Source organism: Vombatus ursinus, unplaced genomic scaffold (assembly GCF_900497805.2).
Source record: "Vombatus ursinus unplaced genomic scaffold, bare-nosed wombat genome assembly UNPS02015106.1, whole genome shotgun sequence".
NCBI classification, from domain to species: domain Eukaryota; kingdom Metazoa; phylum Chordata; class Mammalia; order Diprotodontia; family Vombatidae; genus Vombatus; species Vombatus ursinus.
The window spans coordinates 1,432,821-1,439,969 of NW_020954884.1; the positions used below are offsets into that span (position 1 = coordinate 1,432,821).

The 7,149-nt window shown below is 40.6% G+C and overlaps 1 pseudogene; it reads right to left on the reverse strand.

Annotated features, from left to right (window-relative positions):
- LOC114031243 overlaps nucleotides 1-7,149 on the reverse strand; it is a 68,472-nt pseudogene that overhangs the window by 5,264 nt on the left and 56,059 nt on the right.

Consider the following 7,149-nt stretch of genomic DNA (forward strand, 5'->3'; position numbering starts at 1 on the left):
TATTCTGCATCTCTGCCAAACTGCAACAGTCATAGAACTATCAAAATGTTGGTCCTAAGATTACCATTCCACCATTTTCTTCCTTTCTGTCTCCCTTTCCCATTTATGGTAACACAGGAGATTCTTGGAATCAGACTTTAAACATGACATGGTCAAATCTCCATTCCTATGTGATTTAAGAAGAGCTGCTAGGTATCATATGTCTAGTAGGCAATTCTGTTCACAATATGTTTCTAACTAATATTATTCTGCAATATGAAAAACAAAGAGATCTGGGCCCACCTCCTTTCCTGCCTCACATCACAATGATGGGGAAATAATTTAACTTCTGTTAATATCAATTCTTAATATCACTAAAGTAGAATTTCCAATATATACCCATATATCCTATCTACCCTATAAGTTAGGTATTGAGAAAATAAGTGCTGCAGAAAGCTAACTTAGCATAAATTATTGCCTTGGGAGTCTATAGGCAAAACTGGATTGCCCAGACTCAATCACTTGAGAATCAAGAATCACAATACTATAGCAACACCAACTTAAGATATGCAAAGGATATTGTAAAGGGTTAATATACCTCCTAATGTCTGTGGCATAATATTCAATATGCCCACTTCTCTCCTTTGGGCTGAGGAAAAAGTGGACTCTTGAGAATCCACTGATCCACACATAGGTCCTCATGATGTCTTTGTACTGCATGTTCATCTGAGAAGGATTACACCCATTCCCTTGCAGAAGTAGTGTTCTCTGACTGCCTGCCTCTCAGCACTCATACCTAGGCAGTCACCTGATTATGTGAGGGACTTATGGAATGAAAGGGGACAAGATTGTGTCTGATGGGACTAGCAACTAGTTGTGAGCCAGTGATGACTCTCTTTCTTAGGGAATGGTCATTCCCTTAGACCCAAAGAAGAGTTTGGGGTTTTGTTATGTTATTTGGTTACATAAAAGAAGGCTCCTTGCTACACATCCTGGTGTATGGTCATAAGCTAGGGGAAGGTGGCATGAGATGGATTGGGGGGAGGTAAGGGGAAGATGAAACTCAAGTTTGAATGAACTTCAGAATACTAAAAATGGGGGAGAAGAGTGCTTCTTCTTTCTTTAAAAACCTTGTAGGATCATCATAAGAGTGAAGCCCATGCTTCAAGCACCTCAAGAGAAAGGATGTGTGTCGTTCTGAAATGCTTTTGGTTCTAGAAGAGCGCATTCTTAACTAAGATAAATTTGATCATATCCTCAAAGTGTACTATTTGAGGAGCACGAGCGAAAAAGTTTCCAACTTTTTGGTTTAGAAGTTGACCTAATAATGGAGGTGTATACTAATACCTGCACAGCAAGTAAATGTCTATGAAAGAATGAGTCAACTTATTCATTGACTTTCTATTGTATAATCATCATCCTCTGATTAGAGGGATTCTTCCAAATGACTGTGGCTGTGGGAATTGGGTCTAAGGTGGGAAGAAGGAGAAGTTGGTTGGAAGGGGACAAAGTTGGAATCATTCCTTAATCCTATTTCCTTAATGGAAATAGTATCTAAAAGACAGTGGAAAAGAAGAATGAGGACAGCTAGGTGGCGCAGTGGATAGAGCATTGGCCCTGAAGTCAGGAGGACCTGAGTTCAAATCCGGCCTCAGACCAAACACTAGCTGTGTGACCCTGGGCAAGTCACTTAACCCCAATTGCCTCAAAAAAAAAAAAAAGAGGAAAAGAAGAATGAATAGGACTCGGCAAGTGTCTGGTCTGGGAAAGCAAAGCAAATAGGAGTGAAACTTCAAGGCTGGAAGCATGAATGGCTGAGAGAACTGTGTTTTGGACAGAGATAAGAAAGTCCGAAAGAGAGACAGTTTTTGGAGGGCAAGCCAATGAGTTCAGATGAAGATCTGCTACCTTGAAGATGACAATTAGAAATGAAGGTATAAATGTCCAGCAGGCAACTGAAAATAAAAAATTTGGGACAGTAATTGTGGTTGGAAACTTATAATTGGTTGAAACCTATATAGAAGCAAAAGATCATAGTCATGAGATCCTTAGCCATATAGAGGAAGCTTTGGGAAGAGGGAGAAGAGGGAGTAGTCTAGACCTATGATTTGGTGATATAGGAAACTCCAGTTGAGGAAAACACTTCTACCACTGTCTGATTAGCATCTATTCTAATTGGAGTCATAGAAAGAGGTGTATGGGATGTTCAGGAGGACTAGCACCTCTGATGTGAGGGCTTGCCAAGCCCTTTTCAGGGCAGCTCATCCATTTTTGGTGTTCACCTTCACTAATGCTCATCTGTGTCTCCAAGAAGCTGCAGCATGTGTGACTACACCCTGCAAACTATCTTGGCAGATGACCTAAACCTGGTTGAGGGTAACTGAAAGGCCTCAAACCTTTCAGTGAGTTAGGGAATAGTGAAGTTCAAAGCAAGCATTGGAGCTTGAGGGGAGAGCAGAATTGAAGGAAGTTTTTAGTAGAAGAGTTAGGATTCTTTGGGAAGGAATGTGTAATGAAGGATTTAGCATAGTGCCTGGCACATAGTAGATTCTTTATAAATGTCTATTGACTGACTAAAGGAGAGACTGAAGTGTCAAGAAAGAGAAGAAAAAATTAGCGAAGCTAAATCCCAGGAAAGAAAGGAAGAAATAGGGTCAAGAACACTAGTGGAGGGGTTGTAGATGAGAATTATATCTCATCTGCAGATTGTGAGGATCGTGAAATATTAAGATGGAGAGGAGGATATTATAAGGTGGGCAGAGTAGGCTCCGTCTCAATTAAAAAGGAGGTAAAATAATTTCTACTAGGAGATACCATGGACTAAAGGGGAACAGAAAAGATTTTTGAATAGCACTATGTGAAATTTGATAGGGAATCAACAAAAGAATGATAAAAAACATCATTGAGCATCAACAAGGGTCCAAGTGAAATTAGATAGTGTGAATTCGTTGGACACTGAATCAATTGGCTTTTCTAACTTTCTTCCACAAAGTTCAGTGGTCTGAAAGAAGGAGCAGAGAAAAACAAATGGTTGTGGTGACCCAACGTGAAGCACAAGTATGACAGGCAGAAGTTTTACTCTTTTTTTTGAGTATTCTCCATGTATACTTTGTTTGACACTAGAAGAGATATCAAATTCATATAAGACATGGTCCCTTCTCTTATGTAGTTTACGGAGTAGTAAAGAGATAGGATACATCTACAAATGACTAAAACACAAAATCAGAGAGGGTGCGTACATTAGAAAAGTAAAAGCCAAGGAGTCAGGGTTCATAGATTTAGAACTGAAAGGGACCTTAGAGCCCATCTAGTCTAGCTTTACAGATAAGGAAACTGAGGTCTTGAGGGGGGAAGTGACTTGCCTAATATTACACAGGTGGCTTGAATTAGAATCCCTTTCCTCTGAATCTAATCCAATGTATTTTCCAGTACTCTGCTGCTATTATCATAGGAAGGGATCAGGGCAAGCAAGCTTCATGAAGGTGATGACATTTGAGTCAGACTTTCAAAGATGGGTAAAGATGGCTTGAAGGGTGAGAAAGAGGGCAGCAAGAGAGAGGGTATTCCAAGTGTACGGAATAATATGACACCAAGGTTGAAAAAACTGCAGATTGTGTACAATGGCAAAGAGTTGGTCAACTTGGCTGAAGGGGAAAGTGTTTGGAGGGGAGTAAGGGAGGAGTGTCTAGAAAGGTCAAGTTTATCAGGCAGTGGAGGGTTGGATACCAGGCAAATGGGTTGGAATTTTACAAGAAGTCACTGAAGTGACTTTTTGGAGCAGAGGGGCAACATGATCAGGCCTAGACTATATAGGTTTATAAAGCATTTTTTCATCCATTAAATAACCTCTTTCCACCTTAAAACAATCCTAGGATGTAGGCTTTATGGTTATTACTATCCCTATTTAAAAAAAAAAAAGACCCCGAGCCTCAGAGGGGTTAAGGGGCTTGCTCATGGTCAAACTAGTAAGCATCCCAAAGAGGATTTAAACCTAGCTCTCTCCTGACTCCAGGTCCTATGCTAACACAAATGAAAGGATATTGTTCAACAGTGGCAGTGAATGAACCATCTGGGCAAGGCAATGGGGATTAGTGCCTCCTGAGAGGAATCATTCACTGAATATTTGGGAGCTTCTCCAAGGGAAAAAGTACTGCAGGGATGCTGTAGGGAATGCAAAGAAACCTAGGACATAGACTCAAGTCTTAAATAATTAGCATTTTAGTGATTTCCACATTCATATACATCACAAACCTTTTAAGCTGCTTTGTTTTGTCCCGATCTAAACACACCTGTCAGTATTCAGAGGTTCTGTGATCTAAGCTGTGCAGACAGCAATCCATCCTCTCTCATTTCCATTCATGTCCCCCTTGTCCTGGAGACCTTGCTTAGTCTTAAACCCTGCTACAGTACATGGGTCCCAATACATCCCTCAGGCTCTCCATCTCATCCCTTGTTTTTGCAACATGACTGACCCACCATTTTTTCCAATGTACATTTCCTGGATGAATATGTTTTAGGTTAAGTATTATTTGTAATTTGTCCGTGGTAATACTTTAAAACCTACTTATACCTATCATGCTTCATCTCTCCATTGCCTTTTGACCAACCCACCATTTTTAGAGATTGTGGTGTTCCATGATTCACAGAAATATAACATCCCTGGAATGATGTTTATGTTAAAAAGACAGGTTGTATGAGGGAGTAGTTGAAAGCCCTGCAGTTTTCCAGATTCAAACCAGTATACTCCCTTTTTTTCTTGCTTAATTAGGAGCCCAGTTCATTGTCCATTTGCAGTGTTGCTTATGCTGAAAAATAGGAAATGGATAAAGGCAAAGACAAGGATCAAAAATTTTAATCATAATCTTACATAAAACAGTCACCATAAAAAGGAGGCCTCGTCAGTCAGCAATTGTTTTGCCTGCATAGTAGAGATGTGGCATCCAAGGACAAACACAGTTGAAAGTGCAAAATCCTTTGCACAACGTAAAGGAGATAAAGATTACAATCAGTATCTCTTAATAAAAACAGTGAAAAGCAGTGAAGGGGAAAATAGGTTTGCAGAAAGATTGGCAGGAAGGTCAACTAAACCAGATCATCCCAAAAGCAATTACAGATGAAACTAGATATTTTTAAGATGGAAAATGGAGCAGATTTTCCAGCATTTATATAGCCATCTATTCTCATCACTGATAACACCAGAACCACCATATTTGGACTCATTATTTAATGTGTTATGGGCTCAATAGGAACTACTACCCTTACCGTGTATTATTTGTATTATATCTTGTGTGAGGCATTGTGTTGTAGTGGATAAAGAACTTGCCTAGGAATTAGAAAGATCTGAGATCAAGTCCTATCCCTGTGACCCTGGAAAGTTATTTCATTCCTCAGTGCTCGAGATAATCCTCTGAAAACCATAAGTCTCAAGGCACCTAGGTGATAAAGTGGATAGATCACTGGATCTGGAGTCAAAAAGACCTGAGTTCAAATCCAGCTTCTGATATTTACTAGCTGGGTGACCCTGGGCAAGTCACTTAACTTCTGTCTACATCACTTTCCCAAACTGTAAAATGAGGATCATAATAGCACCTACCTCCATGAATTATGTGAAGATCTAAATAAGATAGTATTTGTAAAACACCACAGTTCCTGGCACATAAAAGATGCTTAATCAATACTTGTTCTCTTCCCCTCCCATAAGTTATACAGAATACACATTCACCAAGCACAGATTAGATTTAAAAATATAATTAAAAAGTATGTATGTATCCCATCATCCTGTTAGACTGTAAGCTGAAGAGAGAAGGTACCACATCTTACCTAAGTTTTGCATCTTCCCCAAAACACAGCCAAGTTCTTTGGATCCTCCTATAATTTCAGGCTCTACGATCTTAGTCTGTGTGAGTAGCCCCTTCCTTGGTGAAGATCTCAATGCCTCTATGTCTTGGCAGATGGTTTTCAGTTACTGCTTTGGACAAAGCCTTTTGTCACCCTGCAGCCAGAGTATAAGAAATTTTTGCAAACTTAGCTAGGTCAACTAAGATGGCAGACACACAGTCCATCCTTGAGCCTGCAGCCAGTGCTCTTCCAGCCTGGTAGGCCCAGCCCGAGCTAGTGCCTCACTATCATAACTCTTGAAAACTCAGATGAGAAAATTAATCTAAAGTAGGGAAGGACTTCCCAAGGTCGTGCAGAAATGGCAACAGGCTCATTATGCGACTCGAATCTTCCCACCCATTGGTCTCTGACAGGCTGACAGGCTTGACCACTTCCTGGCCAGTTGAGCCAGGTACAGTCTAGGCGTAGGGCATGGGCATTACAATGAGCAGGTTATGCCTCTGTAGCTGCCTCTGGGCTTCTGGCACAAGAAGATCTCCACTCTCCATAGCATTAGACACTTGATGCATCATGGGATTTTTCATTGACTCCCTGAGTGTTGACAGTGAGTGGTCCCTGCCAGGATGACTTGCCAGCCATTCCCCAGAAGCAGTTGATTCAAAATGGTAAAGCCTGGCATTCCTATAATTTTCTTGAAACCCAATATCCTTTATTTAAATAACTTTGGAGTGTGCTTCTCCTGTATGTAACCATCATATGTAACATAAAATAAATGGCATCAGACAGATAGGCATTGTCAACTTTAAGTACAGAAAGAAAAACTTTTGGCTCCAGCAACTCCTTTTTTTGTGTTGTTTTTGTTCCTAAGTTTAAAAAAAAAAAGCCATATCATGAAGCTCTTTTTGAAAAACTGCATTTCAGATCTTCGGAAAAACCAAGAACATCGTTACACAGAAAGATAGAACAGTTGTGCTGTCTTCTAGCTGTTGTCCCTGTTAGGCACACAGCAAATCCTCCACTCTGAGAGCTGGACAGGGGTCTTTGGTGGCCAGGGAGAAACCAAAAAGTTGTTTGAGCCCCGGTCTATTTGCTGTTGTTGTTGTTCTGTAACCCACTTTTTACTCTAACACCACCTCATTAGGGTTCCGTGAGAGCTGACTCCCTGTTATTCCCCTCAGACACAGACATTTGTGGCTGCCCACGAATCACTCTGAAAGAAAGAAGGCAATTTGACACCCTGCTGCTCCGAGTCTTGGCAGCCCAAAGAAATTGCCTCTTAGAGCTTATTAGGTTTATAAACAATTGAGGATTGTGTGTGTGTGTGTGTGTGTG